The sequence below is a fragment of the Panulirus ornatus genome, chromosome 10 (assembly GCF_036320965.1).
Source record: "Panulirus ornatus isolate Po-2019 chromosome 10, ASM3632096v1, whole genome shotgun sequence".
In the NCBI taxonomy this organism is placed as follows: Eukaryota; Metazoa; Arthropoda; class Malacostraca; order Decapoda; family Palinuridae; genus Panulirus; species Panulirus ornatus.
Window position 1 is genome coordinate 14,725,242 of NC_092233.1, and position 10,000 is coordinate 14,735,241.

Here is a 10,000-nt window from a genome sequence, read left to right on the forward strand (position 1 = left end):
AGAGAAGTGTGTGGACGGTATAGGAAGGAGTGCGAGTTACTGGGAGGAGTACAACACAAAGCAGCAGAAGATCATGAGAAAGAGGGCAGTTGAGAGAGGAGGTGAGAGCATGGCTGAACTTCAGAAAGAATGCGAAACTCTTTTAGAAGGAGATGAACAGTTGGAGGAGAACAAGAGAGCAAATGAGGGCGACGGCGAGGAGAGCTGACGGGGAAGTGGTAACAGGCAAAGATATGAAGGAAAGAGACGGAGTCAATGTTTCGAAAGCCTGCTGAATGTGGAAGATGATGAGGGAGGCGGAAGTAGTGTGACCCAATACTTCAGTTGATTTGTTTCAATAATTTTTTTTTTTTTTTTTTGGCCGTAATGCGACTTGAACCCAAATAAAAGTCGAATGGACAGCCTGAAAGCTGATGGCTGCAACCTCCATTAGGAAAGCCATTCAGCAAACTTAATATGTGGGGAGTGAGAGAAAGGGTTCTCGACCTAGTGCTCGGTGGTCATAGGGCCCGTTTTTGTGGCGGGGTGGGAGCCAGCAACGAGGGAAGAGTGGCGAAGCACTCGGTAATTTGTGTGGGCGGCCGGAGGTGGAGGCAGGGACGGCAAGGTGTAGAGGTGGGAGGGAAGTAAATGTTCAGAGAGGTGTGGGTGTGGGAAGTGAGCGACCGAAGAGGCGTGGATGTGGGAGGTGAGCGACTGGAGAGGTGTGTGTGTGTGTGTGAGAAGTGAGTGACCGGAGAGATGTAGGTGTGGGAAGTGGGCGACCGGAGAGGTGTGGGTGTGGGAAATGGGCGATCGGACAGGTGTGGGGGAAGAGCGATCGGAGAGGCGTGGTTGAGGGAAGTGAGCGATCGGATAGGTGTGGGTGTGGGAAGTGAGCGACCGGAGAGGTGTGGGTGAGGGAAGTGAGCGACCGGAGAGGTGTAGGTGAGGGAAGTGAGCGACCGGAGAGGTGTGCGTGTGGGAAGTGAGTGAATGTGGTGAAGGTTGTAGTTGTGGACCTAACAGGAATTATTTATAAGGTTTTGTGGTATGGAATCATTTGTGTGTGTGTGTGTGTGTGTGTGTGCCGTTCTACCCATACGGTCGACGTCGACTTATCCTCTCGATCCCCCGTGGTAAACCACCTTCTGCCTGTCTGTCTGGTTCCTGTATCCGTTTCATGGTTTAAGTCTTTTGCAACGTTTTAACCCGGAATGTAGTCTTGGTCATTTTTCTTATTCTTACATTATATTAGTATTCAAGTAAGTGGCGCGAAGTTATGTAGGTTTTTAGTGTAGAGTTCAGCCTCCTCCGATGCGTTTTCTGATTATTAACTGTCTTAGTACTGAATCCCTTACGTTCAGTTTTGTAGTGATCCATTGCAATATTCAGCTGATATGCCTTTAATTGTTTAATCATTAACTGTTGTAGTATTCAACCCCTTCCATTAAGGGCTCTGGTCACTGGATATAGCAGTATTCAACCCCTTCCAATAAGGGTTCTGATCCCCGGTTGTAACATTATTCAACCCCTTCCAGTGTGAGAGTTCTGGTCTCTGGCTGTAGCAGTATTCAACCCCATCCATTAAGGGTTATGGTCACCACTTGGACAAGTATTCAGGTCCATTCATTGGGCACTGTAGACCCTGTCTGTATACACCGCCAGTACGCCTCATCCATTGTGTCCATTACTATGGTTGTCTGTTTGTATTGTACACCGTCCTCTGTTCTCCTTGTGTTGTCCCCCCCTTCCCTCATTTCTGTCAATGGCACCTGTTCTGTTGTGAGAGTCCTCTGTTTACCCCTGTGTGTCCTGTTGTTTACTCCTCCGGTACCTTCTGTCTGCGTGACCTATGTGTTGTATAGGTCCTCCCCTCTGTATGTTGGCTGCTTTCTTTACCCCCCCCCCCCCCCACCTTTCTTTTATTACGTTTCTTTTATTATGCCTCACTTTTTTTTGTGTGTGTATGAATATGTGTGTGTGTGTGTGTGTGTGTGTGTGTGTGTGTGTGTGTGTGTGTGTGTGTGTGTGTCTGTCTGTCTGTCTGTCTGTCTATATATATATATATATATATATATATATATATATATATATATATATATATATATATATATATATATATTGGAAAGGATCACAATTTTGCGCGTGGACTCGTAGGAATATATATATATATATATATATATATATATATATATATATATATATATATATATATATATATATATTCCTATGAGTCCACGAGGAAAATGAAACACGAAAAGTTCCCAAAGTGCACTTTCGTGTAATAATCACATCATCATGGGAGACACAAGAGAGGAATATAACAGTCAATTGATATACATCGAAGAGACGAAGCTAGGACGCCATTTGGTAAACATGTGATTGTCCAAAACATGTATGTTTTGGACAATCACATGTTTACCAAATGGCGTCCTAGCTTCGTCTCTTCGATGTATATCAATTGACTGTTATATTCCTCTCTTGTCTCTCCCCTGATGATGTGATTATTACACGAAAGTGCACTTGGGAACTTTTCGTGTTTCATTTTCCTCGTGGACTCATAGGAATATATATATATATATATATATATATATATATATATATATATATATATATATATATATATATATATATATATATATATACATAAACGCTCACACATGCACATATACATACATATAAATTTCAACGTATAGATACATATGCATACACAGACATATACATATATACCCATGTACATATCCATACTTGCTACCTTCATCCATTCTCGTCGCCACCCCGCCACACATGAGATAGCATTACCACCCCCCCCCCCCCCTTTCATCTCCAGCCAGGCAGCGCCAGGAACAGACAAAAAAGGCCACATTCGTTCACACTCAGTCTCTAGCTGTCATGTGTAATGTACTGAAACCACAGCTCTCAACATCCAGGCCCCACAGAACTTTCCATGGTTTACCTCAGACGCTTAACATGCCCTGGTTCAATCCATTGACAGCACGTCGACCCCGATATACCACATCGTTCCAATTTACTCTGTTCTTTGCACGCCTTTCACCCTCCTGTATGTTCAGGCCCCGATCGCTCAAAATGTTTTTTGACTCCTTCCTTCCACCCCCAGTTTGGTCTCCCGCTTCTTCTACCCTCCACCTCTGACACATATATTCTCTTTGTCAGTCTTTCCTCTCATTCTCTCCATGTTTCCAGACCTTTTCAATACACCCTCTTCCGCTCTCTCAACCGAAGTCTTTTAATACCACACATCTCTCTCACCTTTTCATTACTTACTCGATCAAACCACCTCACACCACATATTGTCCTCAAACATTTCATTTCCAACACATCCACCCTCCTCCGCACAACCCTATCTATAGCCCATGCCTGGCAACCATATAACATTGTTGGAACCACTATTCCTTCAAACATACCCATTTTTGCTGTTCGAGCTAACGCTCTCGCCTTCCACACATTCTTCAACGCTCCCAGAACCTTCGCTCCCTCCCCCACTCTGTGATTCACTTCCACTTCCATGGTTCCATCCGCTGCTAAGTCCAGATATCTAAAACACTTCACTTCCTCCAGTTTTTCTCCATTCAAACTTACCTCCTAATTAACTTGTCCCACAAACCTAGTGAACCTAATAACCTTGCTCTTATTCACATTTACTCTCAGCTTTCTTTTTCCACACACTTTTCCAAACTCATTCACCAGCTTCTGCAGTTTCTCACCCGAATCAGCCACCGGGACTGTATCATCAGTGAACAACAACTGACTCACTTCCCAAGCCCTCTCATCCACAACAGACTGCATACTTGCCCCTCTCTCCAAAGCTCTTGCATTTACCTCCCTAACCACCCCATCCATAAACAAATTAAACGACCATGGAGACATCACGCTTCCCTGCCGCAAACCGACATTCACTGAGAACCAGTCACTTTCCTCCCTTCCTACTCTTACGCATGTCTTACATCCTTGGTAGAAGCTTTTCACTGCTTCTAGCAACTTACCTCCCACACCAAATTTCCATAAACATTTCTATCGTGTGCTTTCTTCAGATCCATAAATGCTACTTACAAATCATCTGTTTTTCTAAGTAGTTCTCACATACATATACTCACCCGTTTGCTGAAGTTACTTTAGTAAAGTGAATTATTATTATATATTATTATTATTATTATTATTATTATTATCATTCCATGTGGTTAAATGTTCCTTTGTATATAGCCAGAGGTCCATGTTTACCTCCAGTTTGTCATCGTGACTCACAAACCACAGCTCATGCCATGCCATATCATCCCTTGATTCTTGACAGTGCCTACCCATCACCACCAGTACTGATACCCCATGATACCTGCCCATCTCCCAGCGCTGAGCCACTCCTCAGGTGACTTATATTTATTATCCTCCAGTACGAACAGTCACCATGTGACCAACAGCCATTCCCAGCACGGAGCCATTCCCTAAGTGACCTTACATGGGAAGGACAGATAAGGGATCCAATGGCATATGAAGAAGTTATCTGCTACAGGATAGTGGTGTGATCCTACATTTCTGATCTATGTAGATGGAGAGAGAGAGAGAGAGAGAGAGAGAGAGAGAGAGAGAGAGAGAGAGAGAGAGAGAGAGAGAGAGAGAGAGAGAGAGAGAGAGAATCGCAAAGCAGAAGGGTCGTGGGGTGGCGGAGGGTTGAGGAAGCAACCGTCGTGGCCAGAGGACTCTCGGAGAAAGTGTCGTAAGGGCGTACTTCTCCTTCCTCACCACTCTAAGTATTTCCTTATTCACTTCTCCTCCCTACATTCCCATTACCTTCCTAGTACGTGTGTGTCGTGTTCCTGCCGTTTCTCCCTCTCATGTCTTTCCTCCTTCCCTTCTTCCGTCTCGACGCAGGAGGGAGCCAGCCACACATCCCTCACAGTAAGATACTGTCTCGTGAGAGATGATGTTGGGTTTGAAGCCGTTATTTCCCATCGTTCTAGATGCCTTTAGTGATGGTCATCATGTAACCTTAAGTTGAACAGTCGCAGGAAGCTTATCTTTACGTTTACTTGCACTTAAAATTTGAAGCAAATTGTGATCATAACATACGACACATTTTTCATATATCAGATTTAGAATAAATCTTGGGCGCTAGGGATGGGGGTTTGACTTGGCGTTGACATCGAAAAACTGTGTGGCCGTTTGGCAACTCAAATGTGGGAAGTTTTGATATCTGTTTCTTTCCCTATACCTCGAAGCTTTGGAACTCTCCACCACGTCTTTCCCAATAACTATGACCTAGCACATTTTAAAAGTTTTTTTTTTCACCTTCAGAAATCGTAAATGATTTCTCTCCCCACGTTTTACAATGATAAATTACGATGAAGGAATTCGAACATAAAACCTTGGAAATCACATCTTTCATATAGATTCGACAATGCCAACGATCACAGGTTTCTCAAATTAGGGAGCGGTCTGGTGTGTGTGTGTGTGTGTGTGTGTGTGTGTGTGTGTGTTTTGGAGGGCACAAGGCATCTCTCTCGTATTATTATCATTAGTGATGTGGTTGCATTAACATTACTGTTGTTGCTCTTATCTTTATTAGTATTATCAACAATTTTGTCATCATTGTCATCACATTTTGTATTTGTCATCATTTTGATTATTGTCAATGTCGTCATCATTAATAGTATCCATATCACTTACTGAATTACATATTAAACAATGGTATTCTCCCGTAAAAAAAAAAAGTTGCTAATGGATTGTCTGTTTTAAGATAAAGAAATATCTTTTACTCTGTTGGGCTTAAATTGATTTATTTGCTGTAGCTAAGCTTCTGTGCTCAAATAGAGCTCTGAGCTTTATAATCTTCGAATTATACTTTAGTAGCAGTAGTAGACAAGAGCACCCTTTGTAGGAAATATGTTGCTCTACCCCTGTTGAGCTCCGGACTCTTGTGCACTTGGGGTATATACGACTAATGATAATTTTGTTGTATATGTTAATAGACAAGTGTATAAGTTTTCGCTGAAACTGATGAATGACTGCGTGTCATCACAAAATGAATACCGATACAGTGAATGAGGCAGTAAATAGTTATCCAAAATGAATTATGATGTAAGTTGAACTAATGATCATGCGAAATGAACTAGGATTAGTGATATTCTCATTGTGAAAGCTTAAAGATAGTATGATATTTACTATTATCACCCCGTTTGGACAGTAATATCTGGATGCATGAAAAGAGAATTTTTGTTTTACTATATCCTCACTTTTATCTTTTACTTTTACTGTAAATCAAACAAACCTTGGACGTATCCAAACATCACAACTCGCCATGTCAAATAATATGAACATACATATTCATAACGGTTGAGCCATCTTGTTATCGTGTTTGCTGGCAAACATGATGACAGAGTTACCCAGTGCAGAAGCGGATTAACGCCTGACATTGACAACATTTTCCCTGGGCCTCCCACATTGACCCCGTCTCCCTCCACCACCACCACCAGACAAAAAGAAAATAGTATTTCAGCAAATGAATATCTGGAACCTTCAGGGCTGAGCTGGAGTGGACAGGGAAAGTTTGATGGACGGCTTTTCTATTAGTAAAGAGTTATTTTAGTAAAAAGTTATTTTCGTGGTAGGCTTTGCCACAGCTCTTCTTTTAGTCCTACTGTTCCAAGTTCCCCGGTCGGTGGTGACCATCTGGTGGCAAGTATCACAACTAGACGTAAACACGAGCACCAGCCCAGCCGTCGAGCATACATTTGCGCTATTTACTTTTTATTTATTTTATTATTTTTTTCTATCGGTGAGGTATGGCGTGCTGAATTACCTCCATCAATTTAATGTCAGTGTGACTGTGGAAGTGTGTTTTCAAACACGTCGGCCGCAGGGTGTAATACGGGTGAATTTTCCAGCAGCTTTCAGAGATGTGACTATAGATACCGTAACGTTGTTCGGCTGAGCCCACGCTGTAGGACACAGTGAAGGTTATACAGCTAAATTGTACGTCCTTAAACCTAAAACACTTGTCTTAACGAGTTAGGAGCGATTTCACTGCCCTTGGCGTCTAACCGGTGGAAAAAATAAGCTAATTGCAGATTATTGAAAATAAGAATTTACGTGACCTTTAAGCTTTACTTTAATCATGTATAAAACTAAAGAAAACATAAAGGAATGGTTAAAGAAAAATTAATATTAAAATGTTGCTATTATTAGCCGAACGCAAAAACTACTCATCATAAGGACCTAATATTGAAGGTATCTTCTCCAGACCACCGACTTGCTGCTGTCAGACGGAGAGCTTCCCCTGCATCACCATGATCTGTAGGCCATTTATTACCTTTAGTAGGTTATTTATCCCCAGTCCTATCACTATCCTTGGATCTGTTGGATCCAAACATCATAAAACACAAAGAAGGAATAGTAGCTTAGGGTAATGCACCCACTATAGGTAGAGGGACCCACATGGTCGTACATATAGGAACCCCGTAGAAGTGTTGGATCTGAGCACCTCAAAGATAGTGTTTTTGGGGTTAAGTTGGGTGTGATTAAGGATATTAAACGTCATATAAGATGAAATTGTTCCTACAAGGATCACAGAAGTTGCCTGCCCACTTGCTACTTTTCGTGGATCCTCGTGAGTCAGTGGTATATACCTCACTTGACTTTACCCTCCCTGCTTGGGAGGCCAAGGATTGAAGTATGGAGCCAATAACAGTGTGATGCCGAGGGAAGTATATAAGCCAGATGGCGAAGAATCCGACATGGTAAAATTTTAAGAATTTAACCTCACTCTTTTGTGCCTGCTTATGCAGACCGCTCGAGTATTCCACCCACTAAAATATGTCAAATGACGATAATGATGTTCAAGCGTTACTGCTTAAGTCTTGATTCAGACGCGATAACTGAGGTAGCTTATTCAGACTTAGAGAGTTCTTCGCATCTGTTGTGCAACCGAAAACAGGAGAAAGAGAACATTGATAACAGTAGCCATAATCATTCGCCAGGCGATACTATAATTGAAAGACATTCCAAGCACAGGATTTCAAAACGACATGGGATTATGGGCACGAGCTAGCATCAGAACTTATGATGAAGTGCTGGATGTGGCGCTATCACCGACATGATAAGGCAATATGTTTCTGGGACCGGAGACCTGGTAATACGACCTTGTGTGGGAACTGTATTCGAAACCACCCTCCAAAATGGTGAAAATATTTCACGACTCTAAACTGGTAGAGTCTGTTGTTTCGCAAATATTTGGTCCACATTGTTTGTGAAGATTAACGGCTGATATTTACTTTTTTTCATATATATATATATATATATATATATATATATATATATATATATATATATATATATATATATATATATATATTGGAGCGGGGGGCTGGAAATCCTCCCCTCTCTTTTTTTTTTTTTTTTTTTTTTCCAAAAGAAGGAACAGCGAAGGGGGCCAGGTGAGGATATTCCCTCAAAGGCCCAGTCCCCTGTTCTTAACGCTACCTTGCTAATGCGGGAAATGGCGAATAGTATGAAAGAAAAAGAAAGATATATATATATATATATATATATATATATATATATATATATATATATATATATATATATATATATATTGTTATCGTCGCATATCACAAGTTGACGTTGTGTATTTTTTTTTTCTTACGTAGACAAACTGATTCCATCGCGTACTTGATCATGTGACGTATCACCTCGGTCTTTGGTGTATTTCGACTAAAAAAAAAAAAAAAAAAAAAAAATTACCATAAATCTCGGCCATTAGAGTAAGTCAGGTGAAGTTTCTGTGGGATCTGTTGCTTTACCGAAAAACTCAGTATCTTGGTTGAATATATACGTATAGACCAGCGTGTTGTGTGCGTGACATTATATAGTGAAGTATACGTTGGAATTTGGTCTGGTCTGTGTGAAGGTCAGCACTACCCAACAGAGGGATGCAAATGGCGGATAACAATCGCATACTTTTTTCAAATGTTAGAGAAAATAAGGACACTATGGCTTGCTAGGTGTTGCTAAAGTTTTCATGGAAACTATTGTTTGTGTACTATGTGTTTTGCCTCATTTGACATTGTAGAATGAAATGTATTGCCCCAGTACACGCAGATATTGTTGTGTTCTGCGGAAACTAAATTGCCATGACAGAACATTTACTGGTGTCGGTTATTCATCCAAAGTGGTACCTGCCTACTTTATTAATTCTCTTGTTTTTTAAGAGTGCTGCAAATACTTCTACGTTAATCACCCACATACACTGTAGTATATTAAAACAAGTTTTTTAAGTGCTGCAAATACTTCTACGTTAATCACCCACATACACTGTAGTATATTGAAACAAGGAAGAAACGTATGTGCAAAGGAAAGGAAAGTCCATACATGAGGAAAATTAATATGATTTTTTTATCAATCTTTTATGAAAATAAAATAGATTTAGCTAATGAGGGTGAAATATAGAGATATCTAAAGTCATTTACCTCAAAATAGCAAAACAAAAATAAAATGCCTAAAAGAGTAATGAAAGAATTGTTCTCCGATTATGATTTATGGGTTCCAGGTGTTTGTTAGTGGATCTAGACGCAAGTCAAGCTGAGGTCGTTGCTCGTTTTTTTTTTTTCTTTCATGTAGAAAAACTGAATATCTTCATTTTCTTGTATAGTTTGTCAGTTTTGTTACAATATTTTTTCTTTTTAACAGTAAGAAAGAAAAAGGATTTCGCCAATAGAATGGGGCAAATGAAGTATATAATAACCTTATTATGGTAGTGGTTTGACACATGAACACCGGGTCACCTGAGCGGAAATGAAATATTACCCACTATAGATTGCTCTTATACATAGATATGTGTAATATATTCATGTGAGATATTATGTATCCAGTTATCTTTTTCCTCCTGATCGCCACGCATGACTAGTGCAGTTGATTACAGGAGGCTTCAGGTCCTGTGCCTCTACTGTCCCTCCACACTGCCATCCTTCAGCCCCTCCTCACCCCGTCCGACATCCCACGCCGGACCACT

At 40.9% G+C, this 10,000-nt stretch overlaps 1 protein-coding gene across 1 annotated transcript in view; it reads left to right on the forward strand.

The window, feature by feature from the left end:
• The window catches only part of pHCl-1 (pH-sensitive chloride channel 1), a 1,177,139-nt gene that overhangs the window by 416,157 nt on the left and 750,982 nt on the right, over nucleotides 1–10,000 (forward strand). The window lies entirely within an intron of this gene.